General features: G+C 34.7%; 1 long non-coding RNA gene across 1 annotated transcript in view; it reads left to right on the plus strand.

Moving 5' to 3' along the window:
• Positions 1 to 4,618: 4,618 nt before the first annotated feature.
• The window catches only part of LOC116662254, a 238,703-nt gene continuing 218,795 nt past the window's right edge, over positions 4,619 to 24,526 (plus strand). Inside the window, exon 1 of the long non-coding RNA XR_004318295.1 lies at positions 4,619 to 5,673. This is a non-coding gene — a long non-coding RNA (uncharacterized LOC116662254). The remainder of the gene's footprint in view (positions 5,674 to 24,526) is intronic.

The following is a 24,526-nucleotide window of genomic DNA, read 5'->3' on the forward strand; positions in this document are numbered from 1 at the left end:
TTCCCTACTCTGTCAGGAAAGCAAAGCCACACTTTTTTTGGTTATTTGTTTTAGAAGCTTCCAACTGCTGGGATTAATTTCTGTATTAGGCTAAGCTGAAATATGTAACAATAACAAGCTACCTTAACATCTCTGTGGCTTAAGACAATAAAAATTTATTTCTTGTTTCTGCAGAACCCACTGCAGTTCTAGGTGAGTTTCTAAGGAAACTGTCTTACATGCAACAACTAAAGTAATCTAGGATGATCAGAGTCCCTCCCAGGTTATATATATAGTTTCACCTTATGGACCATGTAGCCTCAATGGTTGTCATGAGAAGGAAAGAGCACCAGATCTCACACAGCGCTGGAGAGGTTCCACCCATAGATGATGTAGACTTATTGCCTCACAGCCCAGTAGCCAGAGCTGATCACTTGTCACATGGCTCTGGTTACCTGTAAAAGAGAAGGCAAGTATAATCCTCTTTTGCACCCAGAAGGAGAGAAGACTGGGATGTGAATGGGCTCTCCCACACTATTTTCCAGATTTCTGTCTCTTACCCTATGAAGAGGAAATCAGTATCATTCTTAGTAGGGGCAGAGATGTCATGTGAGCATGATCTCCTCATATGAGTGAAATTAAAATCTAATACTATTAACAGGTGACTGCAGATATTTAGATCATTTATTTATTTTGGATGTTAGACTAGCAGCCTATTAAGTTCTATGTAAAATAGACTTGAAATCTTGTGCCTAATGGCTCCACGTTTGGTGCAGGAGAATTTCTTTATGAATTTTCTGGTTTCATTTTGTCATCCTCCTTCTGCACTCTGTCGAAAATTATGTGAAACTATCTTCTTTCCATAACTTATACACACAGCCCCTCACCTCTTTCTTTCTCTGTCTCGGCAGCTATACAAATGGCAGAGTTTATTGAAAGTTAAGGAACGAAGTGGGCTTATATTGCAACAGAACAAACCTCAGTTTGTAATATTAGGCATCTCTGTTTTTAAAAATGCTCTCTTTGAACGGTTCTTTGATCTGCCCCTTTTCCTGCTCTCTATCCTTGTACCATCATTTATCACCTCCTTTCTCATTGCTGCCTTTCTCTATCAGGAAGAAGAACATTCTTATTTTATCTTCTGTCCAATTCAATAGCCTGTGTAGCATCTAACTCAAACTTTAGGACCATATTAATACCCATTCTCTGGGAGTGACAAGAGAGTTCCATCACTCCATTTATACCAGGATAGACAGATTTCTTCTGGGGTTGACAGTCAGCACTCAGCAGCTTGATGACTGCCTTCCAGTTAGATACTAAGAAAGATACCATATAGAACTGGCGTCCAGAAGCAACAGTGTTCCTTCAGCTGAAAGACCAGATAAAAACTTGGAGGAGGAGAAGAAATCAGATTTCACTGATACTTAAAAATTTGGTTATAAAAATTTAGATATATTTATTAATATTTGGGAACTTATTTATAAATACCCAGGACTATAAATAAATTCTCAATTCATGTAATGGAGTTTTCGGAGCTTATAAATGCCCAGTTTATTATTACAAAACTGTTCAAATTAAGAGGTTCAATCTTATTTCCTAATTACAAAGGAAGAAATGTTTAACAGATAACAATTTCATTTTGAAAAAGACCATCTTACTTTCAAGATCATCTTGTCTGATCCAGTGTGACACATCTTAAAATATACTCAATTCAGAATTCTAAAGAAGTAATATAGTCCTTTCATCAGACCAAATGGCAAAAAATTAGATTGCATGCTTATGTATAAAAGGAAGCGAAATTTTAATGAAATACATCTTCAGGTTCATTTCTAATCAACCTTTATCACCTATTATTCACCCTATTAAAAATGGAGAAGGCAAGCTTGACAGGCATGTCAAGATGAATCCTTCAAAGAGATACATGTCACTGTTCAAATACAAAATATGGAAATGCTAAATTACAAAAAGTGCATCTTTATTCTTTCCTTTATAGAGATTTTAGGCAAGGAAATATAATGAGCAATTTCCTGAAACTTTGAAGAGCAGTCTAGTGCTGAATTGTTAGGACTGTTTCTCCTGGTTCAACAACCTGCCTGCCAGATTGGGATGAGCTGATACGGACAGTTTTAGATTATAAAAACTTTGAAAACTAGGTAGTAAATAATGAGTAATTATATAACATTAAAAGAAGTTTTGTAGCTATCTGAGATTTTTGTCTTAAACCTTTTTTAAAAAACATGAAAACATGGCTTATTTGTTTCCTGATACCATTACATACTCTAAGACCATAGAATCTCTTTTGCTTCTTTAAATAAAAACTAGAATTACACTATTTGCTTGTAAGTACTTAATGAACATTTGGTTTTGATGGCAGTTTATGACGATTATGGGCAGATATAGACCAGATTTAGGGAGTTAAAAAGCATAGGTTAAGAATAAGAAGTAGAAACGTAGACAGAAATTTTCCATTGAAGAATATTATTGTTTGTTAGTGTCCAAAATGAGGGCAAGAATGATACCTAGGGAATATATGCTACCATGTGCAGTGTTAAATTTAGTAATGTTATTTCCTAGTGCTCTTGTCTCTAAAGTCTCCTTATTCCTTACTGCCTAAAGGTTCTGACCAGATCAGCAGAGTGATCTCTAACAACTCCTACTGTCTATAAAGATCCTATGATGGATATGAAATTAATTGACAGACACAGCACTGAATTTAGGTAATTGAATATGACCAAGAATTGGTATCATGATCTATGTCATGTTAGGAAATGTAACATAAAAATGATCCTCATCTTAGCCCAAAATGTTAATCTATAATTAATTTCAATTCATATTTCCTGGTAATTTTGTTAAAAGAAATAATTATATTCTTAAAGATATTTTAATATTTTAGTATGCTTAAAACAGGTCATCATTAATCAAGAAACCTTAAAAGCATGTGGGAATTGAGAATAAACATACTGTAAAATATTTTTGTATCCTTAGATTCATTCAATATAAGTGAATTTTAAATCCTTTTTAAATAAAAGAAATTTAATATATATATATTTAAATTCAAAATAAAGACCTTCAACCTTTAAAATGTTTTATAGGAAAATGGAGTTTACAAAAGTGATGCAGATTCTTTAAAACTCTTCAAATCTGTAGGGATAAGGTTTCAGGAATAAAGATGGGAATCTAGATTGCATAGATGGAATGACAATTTCTCTCTTACCTCTGTTGAGACTCAAACATTGAACAATTTTTGATTATGTAACAAACCTTGTCAGTTATTACCCCACCAAATGGATTATAATAAGATACAGAATTTATGGTGAACGGCAACTTCACCATCATGTTCCAGCTAAGCAATCACTGTAATGCTGTACTGTCACTGTGTTCTTTCTGCCAGTCGTGGTTAGCCTTACCAAACTCAAAGCAGGATGCTCTTTATACAAATTTCATGAATCATAATTGTGATTAAATTTTGAAACACGTGAACCCAGAATACAGAGAACCAAATACCTGTCTTGGATGATTGAGGATGAACTTGATTAACTTTATTTTTTTCTATCACCTAACTTATTTTTCAGTTTTATTTTTCCTCAGTGTTGAGACATAATTGACAAATGAAATTGTATATATTTAAGTTTACAACCTGCAGACTTTATATATTTAGATGGATTTACTACACGGAGAACTTCTGCTATCTGGAGGGGAGAGATGGGCATCTAGGTACATGAAACTCCTAGGTCTCTATGTAGATGTAATTGAAAGAAAATTTCAGTGAGCGACATCATGCTAAAACTGTCAAAAATAAAAGACAAAGGGAAAATTTTGAAAGCATCAAGAGAGAAAAAATACTTCATTTCATATAAGTTATCTCCCACAAACAGAGACTTTGCAAGCCAGGAGAAAATGGGATAATATATTCAAAGTTCTGAGAGCAAAAAAAAAAAAAAAAAAAAAAAAACTGCCAACCAAGAATACTTCACCTGGCAAACCTATCCTTCAACAATGGAAGAGAAATAGACTTTCCCAGACAAATAAAAGCTGATGGAGTTCATCATCAGACCTGACTCACAAGAAATGTAAGAGAGTTCTTCAAATTGAAAGGAAATGAAAGGATGTTTGTTAGTAACATGAAAACATAAAAAGGTAACTACACTGATAATGGTAGGCATATAGTCAAGCCCAGGGTACTGATACAGTGATAGTAGTGTGTAAATCACTTTAATATAAAGTTAAAAGACAAAATCATTAAAATTAACTAATAGTTTGTTAATGGATACACAATATAAAAACATATAAATAGTGTTTTTGTATGTGATCAAAGTAAATTTATCAGCTTAGACCATTATAATTACATTTTATGCAAGCCTCAAGGTGACTACAAAGCAAAAAATCTGTAGTAGATACACAAAAGATAAATTTTAAAATTTAATTGAACTGCCTCAGTTTCTCTAATTCTGAAATGCTGACTCAGATACAACCAGGATATTCTTAAAAATCATAGTAGAAATATGTATCTGTGTATATATGTGTGCATATGGTGACCCCACAGAAACTTAAGTGAATGAATGAATGAACAGATAAATGGATAAAAGTTCAGATTTTCTTCACGTAACATTGATATCAAAGAGGTATAACCAATCTGTCTTATGTGTAGTCACATCATATCACTATAGGAGTTGAAAATGTTTTAGTCTTTTGCTTGTTTGAATATATTGAAGTAGCTTTTATCAAAATACATTAGAGTTTTCTAACCTGAGGGGAAAATGGCACAGAATTCTAAGATAAACTCTTTTGAAAGCCATTTGTGATCTTTATTTAGTGGGATCTTTACTTTGAAACCTAAGAATGAATGTCCGATAGTTTTCTCTGTGGCTGGAATAAAGCTCGTTCCTAATTATTTTCTGGGATTATTGCAAAGAAATGCTGGGTTTGTAGCCCGGCATTAAATCTGGATCCCATTCAGTCCTTGGATACAATTGTATACGTTTTGTAGTTATTCTAGGTATAAGTTAAGACAACTTAAACGAAACAAAAAACCGACAGTATCTGTTTTATCTTAAGTCTCATTCAACCTGAAATTTAATTATGTTACTATGTGGGTTTGTAATGTGGATTAATAGTTTTATTGTACTCTTGTGATTAGTTTCTGTTGATTCTAATTTCTTATCCACTCGTTCCTGACCTTGAGGTAAAAAAAACACGGAAGATGTATTCCTTCAATTTAATGCCAGTTTGAGGTGTTTCTCCTGCATCATCAGATCAATGAAAAGTAAATAGCCTCTACTTCTTGTTACCCTGTGTGGTATTGATCTTTCTTCAGCTTTTGCTTCCCTTTCTCCCTGCGTCTTGTGTCTTTCAACCCCTGGGACTGAAGTGATTGCCATAGATTGGACACGCTAACAAGCGCATGATAAGGAACGGGTTTTGTGGCATACTCACAGACACATGCCTGGTATATAAAGCCTGCTTCTGCATCGAAAGAAAGGTGCCATTTTGTGTGCAGGGCACAAGCCACTAAGAGAGAGAACTAGGAGGAAAAACACAAACCAGGAAGGAAGATGTTTTTGTTCTCCCAAATCTTTGCAGTTAGTGCTAAATTAGGCGATGAAACTCCTTTGAAAAGTAAGAGACAAAGTGGCCTGTGGGAAAATGGCATACGCTCTTAGCTTTAGCAAATGACGGGATGTTGGCAGCCTGTGGGTGAGTATCTACTATCCTTTGGCATCTATTCTTTGTTTAGAATATTTGTTATTATGGTTTTTGTCTTGCTTGGTTTTGGTCATTTAACTTAAGGCTAATTGCCAATCTTAGAGTTTGAGATATAGTTATTAAAATTTGAAATATACATTTAAGCCACATAATTACTTGACAAGAGACATTAGGAGATATATGTGCTCCTTTAAAACAATCTGCCTTATTTGTGGTTTTTCTTTGAAGTGATAAGAAGCGTTTTTGTAAAGATGTGAACTGATCTGTTTTGAAAATGTCAAGTGAGGGAAGGAAACAAGAATAACTTTACAAAGCTTAGAAACACTTTGTTTACTCTCTGCCTGTCTTTAACATGCACCTGGTAGAAATGAAACCCTCTAAGTTTTATTTTTTGGGCCGTCTCTGTCCGTAGATTTCTCTAGCATTGAAAAGTGGATAAATGAATAATTGATATTCTATCACATGCTATTGTCTCTTTACAGAAGGGTATTTTATGTGGTGCAGCTCACAAGTTTTCTGACATGACTTGAGGACGTTAGGGTCCAGTTTCTTGAGTGAGTGCCCTTTAGTGCTATTATTGGTAGTCAGCTCTGTAAACTAAATTATATATAAAGAAGAAAGTTATCCCTTAATATTTTTTTCTTTATATTCTCCTTTTAGAATTTAGTTTTTGAGGCTACAGTCAGGTTGTCATTCTGATCTCCACGGATGATAAAAGGGTCACAGGACAGAGGAAATAAACAAAGCCTTTGCTTGTCATGGGGAAACTTAAGTGTGAAGATGGTATGAGGATGATGTGTAGAATGTTTAACCTATTACTAATTATAAGAAATAACATTCGTAGTGCACATGTTACTGATTCTGATATGCAAATCCCTGTGCTGTGATACATGAACTTCATATGGACACCATGGATGCCACTGCAATGCGGCTTGTTAGAACATTATTTTCAGCACGACATTTTTGTATCATTAGCCTTTTGTCGTCTGAGTAGAAAACAGCGCGTGGAACAAATTAAGCGTAATGTTCAGGCTTTTGTATCTTTCTCAGGTTTTATGGCATTTTATACTTCTTGGGGTTGGGTGATTGTTCCAACTCAAGCTACTATGTAATCCTTAGGGTAACCCTAGTGCTGATTTGAAAGCTATTAATTTTCTATTATAGTGTGCTAAAGATGTTCTGTCGGGTGGCACTCACCTGCATTATTGAGTCAATGACCAATTGCAGAGTTGCTCTGTGGTGGTTGGAGCTTAACTCAACCCTCTGGGATCTCATTTATTATTTGCAGATATTGATTTTGGAAAAAGAAAAGCTAAGATGTGTGAATATAATACTGACTTAGACCTGGCCTAGAGCTGTTAACTCTTAATGGTCTGCATATTGTATGTGTTAACATGTAAAACTACTACATATTCTCTGGTTTTAGCCAAGATAAATTATGCTGTGTTCACAATAAATATCAGTATCTAGCAATGTGCAAATATTGAGTCCCCAAATGATCTTGCTCTTTGTCCATAGAATCTAAACTTAGTTCTTATTTATAATTTTCTGATGTCTTATAAATGCAAATAAGAGAAGACAAATAAGTCAGAAATAATATGCTAAAAACAAATCCCCAGTGTGTCTGCGGCAGGATCTATAATTAGTGTGTTTTTGTATATGTATATAGGAGGAATCTTAGTGATACTTTTTTTCTTGAAGAGGCATTATAGTGTGAACAGTTCTCAAGGAGTTTCCTTAAGCAACTTCAGAGACTGTAAAAGAAAAAAAGGAGCAAAAAAAAAAAATTGGGAGATAAATGTTCCTCTGAAGGAATCTAAAATTCAAAATGAAGCCAGGGCTTATCTGGCAACCTAGTGCGAGTGGTCTCTTGGCTGAGGGGACCCTGAGAGCTTAGTATGACAGTGCAGCTCCAATAAGGCAGACAAGTTTGTAAAGACCCACTCTTGGGAACTACACAGCAATCCCTCTCCTTTGCCCTGTATTTCTAGCTAAGGCTAACACTGCAAACATTTCCTTAAAACCTGAATTTTTCCTTCAAATTATTTTCATAGAACTACATTTCTAGGTAGACAAGTCATTGGAAACATCATAAAATGATTTTGTTTCATTGGAAGCATTTATAAAATTTTCTTTCACTTATTTAAGGTAAGCCATTTAAATTTTTTTTTATTGTCTGCCACTTTAATAACAAATGTAAATGGGCAAAACCTATTTTATTAAAATTTGTAATCAACTCTCCTCACAAATAACAAAAGAGAATTATGCTATTAACAGTCCACTTATAACAATTATCTGAAAATCATTGATTATCCAGTATGAATCATTTCTGATGAGTCTTACATGTTCAAGGATTACTCTATGCCATGAAAGGCGTATGTAACCTCTTCATTGCTCCCTCTTTAGCAACACATTTTATTTCAAAATTCGCTAGTCCTGTCTCCTATTTGCAGCTATTCCAAAAGAGCACTTGTGTCCTTAGGATATTCATTTATTCATTAACTGTTTTTAATTAAACAGAAATATGTATATGATGTATTCAGCATACTAGATAATAAAAATTAAAGAAGAAACAAGATTTCAAACAAAAAAAAATTCAATGCATGTTAAAGGAAAGCAAGAAGACCAAGCCTTTGATTTTTATAAAGCTCAAATACAATATTATAGATATAAGTTATTAAAAAAGCTGTAATACAAAGCCATAGTTCATGAAACACAACTTATTTTATAATAGAAATGAAAAAAATGTACTGTGTTGTGAGAGTACACTAAAATACAGAATGGAAATGTTTTCTAGTGTAAATTTAATGTTTAAAAAATTGCCTTTGGGTTAGTGATACATAGAAGAATGTCTGGCGGAAATGTTTAATTAATGTGATGGTATATTAAACATTTGCTTAGTATCAACTAAGTGATAAAGGCTAGAAAGAGAAAATAAGCTGGATGCTCAGCCCACACAAGCAAACAGGGTGGAGAAGAGGACACACAGCCCAAGTCCACACTCACCCTTTGGAGCATGCATTCACTGAGGACTTCCTAGTCAAATGTCAAAGGGAAAGTTTTACATCCTTCAATATATTTTTTCTAAATGTTAAATCATAATTGCCTTTCAGTTCAACCTTAAAAAAAAAAAGCATATGATTTTGTTGGTTCCTTATGTTTTTGGGAAGTGTAGAACAAGTTTGACATAGTCACTGGGTAAGATGAGAGTCAGGAAAAGTTTAAGAAAAGAATGGTCAAGTAGCACTGAAGGTCCAATTAGAGATCATGGATCTATGATAGTTTCAGCCCTTGTGTGATTACATTTGTAATATACACATGACCCAGAGGTTTCTGTTAGGTTTTATTTCACTTATTGACCAGACTGGTGCCAGTTTAAGGATCAAGCAGAGACACTCACAAATTAATGATATTGAATTTGGCTTAAATCACCAAATACCTACTAGTGAAATGAGGTGAGAAACCCCAAACATGCTTACCGTAGACATAGCAGCTTAAATGCCAAGATGGCTGCTGGTGACATATCCCTTCAGAAAGTTTTAAGTAGGGTAGAGACCCCAAAATCAAAGCTTTAGAACTCAATATTAAATGCTTCTGACATATAAAATCACAAAAGTACATCTTCGGTGGTGCATTGGTGATCTGACACTACAAATATTTTCCTAAAATGTTTAACACTCTTTTGTTTAATGGTACTTGATCTTTTTTAAGCTGAAAATATAATCAAATGCTTGAGTCAGTATTTTTAATGAATACTCTTTCCTTTTTGTCAACAAAGGCAGTAACAATTAACTGACAATGGGTCGTCAACATTATAAGTGGTTTTGCATGATGAACTAAGATCATGTTTCAGACTAGTATGTGAATGTCATTACTTTCAGTAAAATGGAGGCCACATAGCCCATCAATGGTACAAATTACTATTCTAACTTCTTCATGATGACTATGAGGCCATCAGGCTTTTCTTCTTCCCTTTTCTTACATGATTGTTATTTTTGTTATCGATTACAGGCTAACATACAAATAGCAAAAAATAATTCTAGATGTGTTATTTTCCTTAATTTAGAGGATGCCTTTTTCTGGCATACTACTTTGTTCATATGAACATCAGCTTCAAGTGTGATATGTTCCTTTTTAGTGGCCTGTGAAATAGTACCATAAATACATCCCCAGTATGGAGTTTCTGCAGTGAGATTTGAGACAGCCTGTCATGCAAAAAGTAAGGCATTACTCAAGAAAAGCAGTTTTAGCAAAAGGTCATTGTTTGGCTCCTATGGGTAGGCATTGAGTACACAGCTTCTTTATCACTGTTTGTCCATCCACTGGGAAAATTTTATTCCCAAATTTAAGAGTTCAAAGATGCTATTGACCCTTGTCAGAAAAGATGCTGATGCTGAAAATGGCTCTTACTGCTTTACTGTAATTTACCTACTCACATGTCTAGGCACTTACAGGGGCAGTCATCACTGAAATCTATTTGGTCTAATCTTCTAGACCCTTTTGGCTTTACTTGGCCAATATTTTATAAGGAAATTATTTAAATTTTCCCTCTGATTGCAATGTAATTTTCTCCCCCTTGACTCAACTATGTCAATTCATAGTCTTCCTTTTATGCATTCCAAAAATCAAAATCACACAAGGGCTGAAACTATCATAGATCCATGATCTCTAATTGGACCTTCAGTGCTACTTGACCATTCTTTTCTTAAACTTTTCCTGACTCTCATCTTTCCCAGTGACTATGTCAAACTTGTTCTACACTTCCCAAGTTTCAAACACCACCTCTTCTTGCTCAGTGATTTTGATTTTGGGAATGTATAAGAAAGACTATCCTACAAGGATGATTTTTCCTCCTCCACTTCCTTTCTGTTAGGTAGGACCAGTGGACTCTGAGTAGAAATGGGTTTTGAGTTACTCTTAGTAGAGGACACCCAGCAGTCTCCTCCCCTGCCTTTTTTTTTTTTTTTTTTGACATGGAGACTTTATCCAAATAAGGAAATGATAAATTAGTGGAATTTCTGTCAGCTCAAATTATCATGGAATCGTGGAGGCCAGTTGATTTGGAGTCAGCAGATCATATTTTCATGAACAGGGAAGGAAATACTATAATTTTAAGGCACTGAGATGTTGGGAATGTTTGTTCCACAGAATAGCCAAAGGTGACCTGACTAATATGCCTTTATGCTTAGGTGATGATCTTGTTACCCATGATCCTGAAAAAGTTGAGATAGTTCAGCATATTTTCTTACTGGAGTATAATTGTATTTATGTGCTTTAGAATATTTCTGTATCTTTTTGTGCATCAGTGTCAGAGGAAAAATTGTACAATGCCAGTCTTTTTTTTGTTGTCCTTATACAATGATAATCTGCTTCTTCTGAGACATTTAATTAAGTAAACATCTTCAGTCTAGATATGTTAATAAAATATGGTTAGATTTTCTTCATCTTTATAAAACTTTACATTAAAATTAATATTACATATTACATAAACTTATATGTAATTTTACCTATTTATAAGTATATATATCTACTGATCTCAAAGTCACACAGCTGGTGTCTAATGGAGCCAGAGTTTGAGACCAAGTGTTTCTGAGCACAGATCCATGACTTGATCCTCTCTGCTACACTTCCTTTTTCTGAAATTCTTTATTCCCTTGGCATATACAATATGCACATATCCTAATTATCATTTTACTTTTATGGATATAACTTGTTGCCTATTAGCTATTACATGCTACTTGTATCATTACTTAAGCAACTTTGAATCTAAGTTTAGTCAAGTATAACATGAGCATAACAATGTGTACTTGATGGTTTTTCATCTCAGTGAAAGGATATAAACATAATGTGGTAGCTTAGAACCTGATGCATATTGGCATTTCAAAAATGTTAGATGTGTGCTTCTTTATAGTTTTGTTTATATCATCACCCTCTTCCTGAATTGACCAGTTTCTTTGGTTGTGAAGTTAATACCAATTTTTACATTTATATCAAATTATCTTCTCAGCCTTTTACTGTCTTCTATTTGAATATTCAATTACTTGGTTATTGTATTTATTTTTTGTTATATGCATATGGCTTATTTCCAAGTGCATTCTGAATTCCTTGAAGTCCAGACCTAGCACATTCCTGTTTCTTCATTTGTTGTATGTATATCTGATGCTACTAATGATTTTTTGTGAATGGACACATCCTATTTGAATCTTCTAGTGGGAAAAATATCATTTATATTAAATCATATCAAACACTGCAGCTCTTGAAATTCTAAATGTAGTGTCAACCTGACACGTCATTAATAGCAAGCCATTAATATTGCTTGCTACATAGTGGCATTTTCCTCACTCAGCTCAAAGTACATCATTCAAGAAATTGGGAAACAAGTTCTGTCATGAATCTAGGTAAGTGGCTCTTGACTTATATCCCTCTAGCCTTGACTCTGGAATAAAGTAGATTTAACACTATTTTTTTCATTCAGAATTTTGTCTCTTCTCTCCAAATATGTTATTTCTTATAAGTGATTAGAGGAGAAGATGCAGTTTTATGTGTAAGTATTTCTTTCAGTGATGCTTTTCAGATAGTAGGAGAACAATGAAATGACAAAATATTATTAAAAGATATGGTGGGGTTATAGCTGGCACAAATGATGGCATCAGATGAGTTATGAGGTTGAAAACATAGGTGCATAATCACATGCATTTATCTATTTCCTATCCTTTGCTGGGTTTTTATTAGTAGATTCTCAAAATAGGATTTTATGTAATACATTTATTAACAAAATACTTTGAGTCACTAGACCATCCATCAACATTACATATGGTAATGCTACTATATTTCTATGATCATTACCTTATTTGGTTAAGATAGCCTCAGAAAGCTTTTAACTCTTACATTCAAGGCATAATGTTTCTGAACATTTTCAACATTTTAAGTGCAAAGTAATTCTGTAGCAAGTCATGATGCAATGTCTCATGAGATGGATGGAGCTGCTGTGATTTTTGTTTTAATAAAAGCCACATTAATGCTTGTGAAGTTTGACATCCATGAGGACTAAAGTGCTTCAGTTTCAGAAAGTAACTGCAATTCAGGAGAGGCTGTCCTCCTGAGAGTTAACTATCCTTCAACACTCAGACATAGCAAAAGATTGCCAGTGTCCTTGTCGCCTTTGCTGCTCCTGTCTCTTCCCTAAAACATGTTCGTGATACCGTGATAGTTGCTTAAACTGAAAATTTATTGGCCCACCAGATCTCAGATACAATTTCTACCATATCTTCTTTACCCCAGATACACTAATTATGGAAATCTTAAAAAAAAATTTTGGTCAGTGCGGTCAAGAGGTCATTCTCATAGTAGCGTTGCTCTGGGAGGAGTGGAGTGAAGGCTTAGGGGACAGGCTCCAAATCAGGCAGACCTGTAATTACATTTGTGCTCAACTACTACTTACTGAGTGGGGCTCCTGAGCAAGTGACCTGAGCAGCTTTGAAACTTATTTTGTCCACTGGAAAAAAACAGATAGAATAATAATACAATAATATGTAAGGACTTAGCTTACAGGGATGGTGTGTGAGTAGATTAAATGAGATAGTCAATTTAAAGTCTTAAAATTCTTCCTTGGTTGTCTGGTATGTGGTAAAGCCCTCAGTCAGTTTTAGCTTCATCATCATAATCATCTTATGATTCAGTCATTAGTCCTCTTGATCATTCAGTGTTGATTGGCCTCGGGAAGACTTTCTGGCACTGACTATTAAACCTTAAAAATTCTAACTTTTTACATGCAGTGTGAAGATGCCTACAAACGATTTCTGGCTATTGCAGTCTCTCCTCGTAGACCAAATTGCCATCAGGGTATTACTTGGTAGGCTGTATTCAGCAAAACGAGAGTTAGCTTGGATGTTTAATGGCATCAGGCTGTGGCATCATGAGGAACCCACTTTTTTAGTGGTAGGTTCATTTATGTTCTCAGAGTATCCTCTTTCTGGAAGTGTTTATGAGGTTGCTAACAGAGTACGTCTTTCTTTCCATTTATATCAAATGCCTCTTGTAATTGTTGCTCTCTTCTTCCACATTAGGAACTTCAGTCAGGTCATGGTCAAGGTTTTTCATTGATCCAGTATGTTGATTTTCATGTATAACTTTTAGGAAATGGTATTATTTGCATTATTTATAAGTTGGAATGGTTGCATCGCTAGAACTCCTAGAATTTGTTGATGTGTGGTACTTCTAGAGTAGTTTCTGAAAAATGGCTCACTTTTAATGATGTGTCTGGTTGCTTTGTTTTTCTCACACTATTTTCTTCCTGTGACTTACAATGATGTCTTTACCACAGAGTTCACGTAATTTCATGTGTTGATATTGATTCTACATCTCTTTTTAAAAATGTCTTTTTAAGTGGGATCAAATTCATGTAATTCTGTTTCTCATTAAACACTGACATGAAATAGCATAGAAAATAATAGAAAATTGCTTAAAACTTGGTGATCATTTATTGAGTGTCATTATCAACAGAAAACTTAAATACAAAAATACTGCCTAGAATTACAAAAATATGTAAACTTTATAGCCAAAAAGACCAGTAATAGAAAGTCATTTATCTCATTATTTTGTTTGACTACACGCTTACCCTAAATTTATAATTTCTAAAAGGCCTTTTGCTCTATATAAACCGATGTTATATATCTGTCTTTAAATGAAATGTAAAGATGAAGTTTAGCATTATGTTACAATCCATTGCATGGTGGTATATCTACTCACTATCCAGTCAAGTGCCATACTGAATTTTAGTTTATTTATTACAGGAATTAAGATACTTGTGGAATTTATAAGCCACTATAGTGAAAGAAAGGATGTGAGACAGACCTAATAATTCTTCAATCTCACTCAAAATTTTTACTCAAGAATAAAATGAGACTGTTAGACTTTTATAAATTTATTTCTCACTTGGAAATTAAGAATGTTAATTATTTATAGTAAAAAATGTCAAAAAAAAAGTATCCTACATGCTTATGATACTCAGTACACAGGGTCATTTGAATGACAGAATAAATAATTTATGTCAAAAACTAAATAGAATTCTTTCAACATGTGAATTACTTGGTATAGGACTACATTAAAACTGATTATTTGGGGATGTTTTATTTCCCTTGATCTGTACTTTATACATAATTTTAAAGATTATCATTTAGTATAATTAATGCAACTGTTGAAACAATCATAAATCATTTTTATCCACCTTTTAAAATTATATAGGTAAAGGTGATGAGTTTCAGAAGCCTTTAGGACATTTCTCTGTTGGGTACAGAATGCTAACACTATGGAAGGAATGCATGTGTCTTTGAAAAGCATTATTCACTTCTTTCCAGGGGAACCTGGTCCAGCATGTTGAAAGTGATCAGGCATCCAGCAGCTACTGTTGAGATCCCTCTATAAATCCAGCAGTATTCTAGAGAAATGAAGACTATATATATGAGATATATATGTAAATATCCATAGATAAGACTAAACAAGACCTGTTCTCCCCCTTAGGAATTTATAGATAGAGGTTAAATAAACAAGTCAAGAAAATAATAAAGAATAATCATTACTGATCAAAAACCATGTGTAATTACTGATTATGTCACAGGCTTTTGCAGGAAAATGAGGGTACAAAAGAGAATGATGCAAACTCAGCCCTCAAGGAGCTCATAGTAGAATTCTGGGGTGAGATGAAATAATTTGGAAAGGAGCAGTAGGTACCAAACCATGTAAGATCAAGAAGTCTTAGGAATTTGGATTTTTATATACCTGGCCATTTATTTTACTATTGTATACATATATTTTTATTCATATTACTAAATTTTATTGTAATAAAATAGAAGCTTTTAAAAGGTGGAATCTTAACAGTTTTGCTCACCAATTTATCCCAGTCACCATTTTGAAAGGGGTCTGGAAAGCTGTAGATCTTGAAAAATATATGCCCTGACACTGAGAATGCAATGCAAATGCAATTGCAAATTCAGTGCAGATGAAAAAGTGTCAGAATTTTGATACCAAATTAGAGAAGTAAGCAATTATAATCCTTTTATTGGTTGGTTTAATTTTTCTGTATTATGCTTTTTCGTTTTGGAGTTTAAATATTTCTAATTAAAGGTATCTGTGTGTGTGTGTGTGTGTGTGTGTGTGTGTGTGTGTGTAGTTTTTGTTGCAGATAGGGAACTCTGCTGTTAGAGAGGAAATGTATTACTAGGGCTTAAAAAAATGGCACAAAATAATGTTGATGATGGTAATGTGTAAAAAGTAGGGAAATTTCAAGAAGAAGGGTAGGTTTAAAGTTTTGAAAAAGTAAAAATAAAAGTACTTACCGTCTGGATGTGTGAGTTTATGATGGTACGATTTCTGCTCTTGGATGTCTTAGGTGAAATAATAATAAGGGAAAAAAATACAAAAAATGACTAGTTTAAAGGATAATTATACCCCAGTGTGCTTATCATCCTGGTGGGGAAGGAGGACCTAAGGCAGGATGACATATCAGGGGTGGACTGGCTAAGGTGTAGCAAAGGCAGTTGGGTCTGAGGGAGGCTGGGGTGTGGTAGACCAGATCAGTGCCTTTAGCTGTCTCTGGTGCTCAGTCAAGGCCAAGGAGAAGGGTTCTCTGAGATGGCCGTTCGCTTGGACTTCTAGGTCTGCAAGAATTTTAAGTACTAGAGCGGCCTCCCTCATGCCCTCCTTCACAGGGGTGCAGGAATGACCCATCCCTCCTAGTCCCACCCTCTGAGAACTCCGGGCTGAAGCTTTCCTTTCTCAGTTCCCTCTAGCCCAGGACTGCACGGAGTTTCTCTAGGCCCCGCGGTGGTGACGGTAGGCTCTCCCTCCTCCTCAGTCTTCTGGGAGCCTAGGTCTGTATCCTGCTGGACTTGAGCTTCCTTCCTTCTGCTGCCTTCCTTCAGGGCTGGGGTTTTGCACCTTTTGGCCTTTCCCAGAGGACCATTATGGGCCATCACTTTCTACACATGTGGGTCATAAGAGAGCATCTGGCGTGGGGAAATTGGGGAATGTACCTGGACTTCAGGCCTCTAGTTTTTCTGCTTTGAGCAGGGGTCTTGTCTCTGTCCAATGGAGGCCATGAATAGAGGCCATAGGCTCAAAAAACAAACTTGGCTATTTTGAGTCTAAGCTTCTGGGAATACATAGTGGCACTAACAGACCAAAGTGTCTATCCAGGAATCCCAGAAGCCATAAATGAACCAAAGATGTGATTCCTTTTTTAACCTCCATGATGTGCTGTCGTTCAGAATTTACAATCATTTAAAGTTGGCAGATCTGGCGACGTGGTAGGAGGAAGTCATTGGAGTTGAATGGCTGACACACCCTGTGTACCGGATGTGATCTCAGAAAACTCCATTGTAACTGCTGTCTCCCAACACTGGGACTGGATGTCACTTGTTATGTTGAGTTCTTTCTAAGAAAAACTTAAAACATGGAGTTTTTTTTCTAAGTTGGCATATAATAGATAGTCCAAGTGGGCTATATGATTCAAGGAAAACTGGAGTAAACATTTTCTTGATGAAAGTACAGATTATTGCTATCTATTTAATGTGTGGTGTGTAACTTTATTGAAAAGGTCATTGTGAAAAAAATCTATAGCAATGACTCTATACTCAGAAAAGCTATACAACAAAAACGTCAGTGAAACTGGACCAATAGTCAGGATTTCAACAGTATTAATTTGGGAATGCAAAGGAAATAATGACAATATTATGAAATCATTTCATAACTAAAAATACAAACTTGACACCATAATTTTCAGTTGGAAAAAGTTTAAAAAATACTGTCTATTTAGAAATGTAAGAATTACGTGTCCCCGACAGAGAGAAGCATTTCTAAAGACAGCCCAGCTAGTAGTATTGGTTCATTTAGTCTTGCATATCTAGCTGAACTTAGAAGAGGAGTGGAAAAGAGAAATAATTGGTGATGCCTTCTGTTTCAGTTAATTCATATCACCTAATTTTAGTAATTACTAATAAGCACTAATTTAATAAATGTGTATATTCATTTGCCAGGGCTGTTGTCGTGAAGTATCTCAACCTAAGTGGCATAAACAACAGAGAGTTAATGTATCATAAAGTTCTGGAGGCCAAAAAATCTGAGATCTAGATGTCAGTGTGGCCATGCTCCCTTTTGAAGTTGCTGGAGAAGAATCTGTTTTAGTTCTTTCTCTTAGCCTTTGGTGTTTCCTTGACTTGTGGCAGTGTATCTTGAATCATTACATGGTATTCTCCCTGTGTATGTGCCTCTGTGTCCAAAGTTTTTATTCGGATCCCAGCTATGTTGGAAGAGGGGCCCACCCTGCTCTAGTATGACCTTGTCTGAACTATTTACATCTTCAATGACCCTTTTCCCAAATAAGGCCACACTCTGAGGAACTAGTCTTTATACATTAAGTGAATATGGAGTTACTTATTTTAAAATGTTAAGAAATGTCTTGAAGTTAATGTAAATAAGCCAAAAGTATTAAGCATGACTACAAAAATTATTTCTTTTCATTGGTTGCTATTGAGGCTGGTCGAGTTATAAAAGTTAAATTCAAAGTGACATTGTTTTGAATATAGTTCTCGTCATTATATTATTCTCCAGAAGTCATTCTTTTTTGGGGGAAAGTGGGGAGGATGGGTAAAATATTAACAGTGGAACAAGTCACAGACATGGTCATGATCATCATGACTTAAGTAATCTTCTTGGTTTTTAAGTCACAGTAAGTTCAATGCTGCTTGGTGAATGTAGTGGTGTGGTGTACTCAGGGAGTTCAGATGACAGTGTTGGCATAATATTCCGAGAGATGCTTTTTACAGATGAAAGATACCAACTTGTTAATAGCATGTGAGAGAAAATGCCTGTGTCAGCTCAGTAGAAAAGATTGGATCAAAGACTTGGCTTTTCTAAAAATTGGCATATAATTCATCTGAATAAACACTTTGAATAATTCTCTGCAAATGAGTTCAAAAGTAGTTGTACAAAAATGTGCTTTACTTCATTTGGAAAGGAATAACAGGTCCAAATTTTCTACACTGAAATCAGATTCCAGAAATGAAATAAGTGATGGCCTGAATTACTTTCCAAAAATTGGAGTTTCGAAGAGTGAGTACATATATATGGATTTTAAAATTTCAAATGTTATGAAAATGGACAGACAGTTCTCAATTTACCTTCTGGTACTAAATGAAACGAGTAACAAATTGCTCTTAAGTTTTTATTTATTCATGTTTCATATTTATTTTGAAATTAAAATATGTCTAAGACAATTTCTTATGCTATGCATTATATAATCCTTTTATAAAAATAGATTTTATTATATTTCTACTCATTATTTTTACTCATACATGATGCATTCTTTTATTATTACACAATAGACCTTTTCTGTGCATTATAGAATATATTGAAACACAAAAACTATTAGCTTCAAATCAGCTTCTGCACCAAGACTAGAGTGCATGTGATATTTCAGACTTTCAAACATATTTAAAAGAAAATATATTTGTAATAAGTATTTACCACTTTGTCATGTTAAGAGTACTCATTCATTCCACAGTGCCAAGCACCATCCTAGATACATATGAAAGTGTGACCATTTTACCAAGGAGGAGACCAAGATTCAGAGAATTTACTTTCCAAAACCAGACAGTGTATGGTGGACCCCGGATTCCTTCTGACTCTGGATCTTGTGCTCTGGTGTACCATATTGCCTTTCCTTGTAGTTCAGGAGGATATTACCTGAATGTACAAATGTACATTTAAAAATCTATTTTAATTCTCTGTTACATAATTTGAAGGAAAAATATAATTATGACTTGAGGAATGACTTGGCAAGTCCCTACAGCAGTTTACCGTATGACTGACGAGCGTGAGAGCATGGGCTTGAAGTCAGCCCATGTTTGTGAGCTGAGGGAAATCACTGAAACCCTCTAAGTCTCAGTTTCCTCAGTAAAATGGGGTTAATCATGCGGTTGCTGTGAAAATTATCCGAGATGATAAATGTTACGGCAACCATTTAGTAACTCATAGGAACTATCAATACATTTTCCCAGATACAAGTAATCTGTTATATGCGCTGCAAATATATTCTCCCGTTGTTTCTTTTCACTTTCTTCATTGTCTTTTTTGATAAACAAAAGGTCTTTAATAAACATTTGAAGTATAAAATAGAGAAGATAGCACATATCAGAACTGTACGGAAGTGGTGAGTTTTGTTAAAATGAACCCACCATGTAAGCAGCATTTAGATCTAAAACCAGGACATTGTGAAAACCTCAGAGGCTCCCTCATCCCACTTCCTGTCCTTCCTGCCCTCAAAAGATAATCAGTATGCCGACTCCATACCACAGTTTCATCTATTCTTAAACTTTACGTAAATGGTATGATAGAGTATGTCCTATTTTTTTGTTCCTGGGTCCTTTTACTTGACATTGTATTTGTGTAATTCAAACATGTTGATGCATATAGTTGTAATTTGTTCTTTGTTATTGCTGCATAGAAATCCATCATGCCAGTATTATTGGCCCCCAAATAATGTTTAAATAAAACATTTAGGTTGTTTCTAGTCTACAGTAGTTACAGATAGTCCTGATACGAACATTCTGTGTATCTCTTAGCAAACAGAGGTGTGAATTTTCTGGGATAAATATCTAGGTGTGGAACTGCCAGTTCATAACGTATGCACATATTTCACTTTATTAGATATTGCTAAACTGTTTTCCAAAGTAGTTGCACAAATTTACAATCCCACCAGAAGTGTATGCAGGTTCCAGTTGTCCTTAACTCTTCTACGTTAGTAGCTGCATTGCTAACTGCAATTTTTATTGTAGATGTTTGAGTTGGTGTACACTAGTATTGCTTTGTGTGATTAATTTGCAGTTCTTTGGTACACAGTGAAGGTCACCTTCTTAAAGTTACTGGCTGTGTGCGTGTGTATATTTGTGGTGATGGTGACTTATACCCTCTCCACCCCTCTTAGAGGTAACAACTACAATGATTTCAGTCTCCAGAGGTTAATTTTGTAAGTTCTTAACTTTCATCTGAATAGAATCACACAATACATAAGTCTAGCTTCTTTGGGTCAACACAGAGCCTTTGCAATTCTTCCATGTTTTATGAGAAATGTGGTGCCTTTCATTGGTGAGTAGTATTTTATTATATAAAATTAACATTTTTTAATTAATTCTCCCTCTGATTATAAATTTGAATTCTCAGTTTGTGGATGTGGTATTTTCATTAACTGCTTTTTAAAAGTTCTTTATATTATATAGATTAACTCTGTCCAATAGAACTTTATATGTTGTCTAACATGACAGCCAGTAGCCACATATGACCACTGAGCACATAAGATTAGGGTAGTATAACTAAGGAACTGAATTTTTAATTTCAATTTAAATAGCTATATCTAACAGGTGGCAGAAGAGACAGTATAAGTCTAGATACACATCTTTTTGTCTGATGTATGTAATGTGGAATATTTTCTCCCAGTCAGTGGCTTGCTTTTTGTTTTAAAAGTTTCCCTTCATGATTGGCTTTAGTTTTGGTAAACTCCAGTATTAATGTGGAAGTTTTATCTTCTACTTGTATGTTGCTACTGTATGTTACATAGATACGTACATTTTTTTTTACATTGACCCTTTATACTGAGACTTGGCTGAATTCACTTATTAGATCCAGTAGTGTTTTGGTTTTATTTTGCTTTTTAATAATTCTTGTGGATTTTCCATTTATACAATTATGCCATGAACAAATAGATTTGAATCATGTTAGAAAATATGACAAATCAGGTTTTAGCAGGACCTCATGAAATTAAAGATACACAATAGCACAAGTATTAAAAAGGAGAACAAGAAGAAAACGTGTTTTTCTAATCTAGTTACTTACATGTAGAGTTTGACTTCTGATTTTTAAAATTTGCTTGGGAGGATATCAAGCCAGTTCATCAAATCCTTTGTGTGTCATCTAATGGCTGTTTTGTGTCAGTTATTCAAGTCTCTCCCAGTAATAGGTCTCAAAGACACAATACAGAAATATGCTGAGTCTGTGGAGTCTCTGTCTAAGCCCAAAAGCATGCTCCAAGGGAGTGAAGACCCTTGACATGAGAAGACTATATGGGAGCATAATAAAAGGAGTGTAGCGAGGGCATTTACAAGAGCTAGACTGACACGTTAAATCTCTTGAGGCCCCGAGGAGAAGCTAGGGTAAGAACGAAGAATCTTCCTGGGTTACAGCTCTCTCTGGTATAAAGAGCATAGTTAAAAGGGTGTAGAGCTAACAGATGAGTCGGTTTAAGTAATTAAGGTGAACATGTATGAATAATTAATTACAAAATTATGGTAGAGACTTCTGGTTTTGTCTAGCTCTAATTCTGTCTGTAGAGTCTCACATCTGTGGACCCTACATTTTAAGAGCATATAATCTCAGAAATGGGAATTTTAAATTCCTTCTTGACATTAAATGGATGCCTACATATACTTATAGTGTAACCTGTAGGGCAGAAACTGAATCCATTTCCACTTAAACATTATGTCAGATGCCTCTAGAAATACCATAAAAATGACTGAAATATATGATGCTGTAATGCTGAATTTTAGGTTGCTGCTGATTCTCCAAGTAGTAAACAGTGAAGAATGAGATGTGTAGCTTTTGAAGCACCAAGAGCTATGTTTAGTCACTGGAGTGCTATTTAGAAAAGATCTGTTCAGTGCAGTACAGTATATTGATGTTTCCCATATATTTTTTCTTCTGAAACTTAACCAGTGTGGCTAGACCTTAACAGGGGAGAGAATGGACTAAATGAAGCTGATGAAGAGGCTAACAGCAACTTATAGACAATAATGAGGAAAATGGATTTAAACATACATGGAGGGTAGCCTGTGGAATGATTTTAGTGGTAGAATGACACGACTGTGTTTGGGGTGGAGGATTAATCTTTATCTAATACAGAATCAATAATGCTGAGTAGACAAGAGAAGAGGAATCAAGTTTTAATTCTAGGCTACTGAATTGGACCTTTTGAACAAAGGCCACGACCAATTACTAGAACTAAATTAATTCATCGGGAGAAAAATCAAAATGCCTGGGGTTTCTAAAATTGCAATAATTGCCTAAAGCTAGTTATACTTATAAAATCACTGGTTGAGCTACTGGGACTAATTCACTGGAAACTCCTGTGGGTGGTGTACAGCTTTAATAATATTAAAAATTATTAACCATTAAGCCCCATTGAGTTGGTAAGTTAATAGCATTCTAGAATGTGAGATCTGTAGTAGAAAATGCTTCATCAGCTTAAAAAATATTAAAGATCAAAGTATAATGACAAATTGACAATTTTTTTTAAGAACATAAAGTGGAAATCCAGGTCTCCAAATGTATTTTTAAGATACTTTTATTCTAAATTAATGGTGATGATTACTAATTTTGTTAATACCAAATTTTCTAAACTTTTATGTTCATATCCTAGTTTTTATATCGTAGTTGCAAAATGAAAGCAAAATACTCACCCTCTTTAGCACTGTATTATACAAAAGTGACAGATCCTATATTGTTCTCTTAATACTTCTATTAAATACTGTTAAATCTTTGAATGACACACTCAGACCCTGTATGCCACCATTTTTGAATTTCTAGAAAAAAGGATTTTTGTCTGAAGAATGGGATAAGGGTGGAGTTAAGAGAGAGGCTTTTACTCTTTTACTTGATAACTTTCAAAATTGCTTGAATTAAAAAAATAAATACAGCAACACTGGAAATTTAGATACATATGATGTGAATTTCTACAGGCTTCCATTACCTGTGCAGCCCCGTTTTCAAATTAGAGCAGGGTAAATACTTACGCTGTTGGACATGGGAAGGGAGTTCATGGAAAGTGAGGCCAGATGGAGAAGCAGCAGGAGGCCACTTTGGGGGAAGGATAAAGAGAATGATAGTTCCCTTGACCCTAGCATTCTCCTGAGCCAAACTCCATGACTTTAGAAAATGCGTATCTACTCACTAAGCACTTCTGTGCTAGAAATCACAGAACCACAGGACTTGATTCATCCCTAGATATTCTTGAATTTAAAAAGCTGCCAGGTAGCAGAAAGGTGTATCTGGACCAGGACAGGTATGGAAGACTCAGGTTTACCCTATAGACTGCTGGCTAATTCCTTGTGCCAACTCATCTCAGTAAATTTGCAATAAAGCAACTCCATGTATTACGTATTCAATTGAACTTTTTGTACTTCTTTTAACTCATCATGGAGTTTCCCTTTAATTATATTAATTACATAACATTTTTTTCAAATGATGGAGTTGGACAGATCTCTACATTTTTGTGGTCAACGCATTTCTAACTGACTGTATAATATATGCCTGGCTTTTTAGTTGTCTGATAAGAGCCTATTTTCTGGTCTTGTCCAGGTTCCAAGCATGTTAAACACTGCTAACTTCCTTATGGAGTCTCAGGTAATTTCTTTTGACTGACTGATCCAATTTATTTAACATTCTTAGAGGCTTTTTATAAACTCAGATATTATTTATATTAATATTTGGTCTACATTGCACGTATACTAGTATAAACATCATTACTTGATGGCATAAGAGAAGAAAGTTATCTAACCATCCTTGTTCTCATCTTATATTCACAAAGTAACCTGATTACAATTTGTTTTTACTGATAGACAAAGTGCATTTGTCAGCAATTATGAAAATCCAGTTGACTTTTGTGGTCAGTGTTATGCCTCCTCACCCAAATATCTTTTTAGACACAGAAAACAAATTGTTCTTCTATGCATCACTGGAGTCATGTGTGGTCACGGGGCTTGTTTTGACCAATAAAATTTAATTTGGAGTGATATATAAT

This window comes from Camelus ferus, chromosome 3, assembly GCF_009834535.1.
Source record: "Camelus ferus isolate YT-003-E chromosome 3, BCGSAC_Cfer_1.0, whole genome shotgun sequence".
Classification (NCBI taxonomy): Eukaryota; Metazoa; Chordata; class Mammalia; order Artiodactyla; family Camelidae; genus Camelus; species Camelus ferus.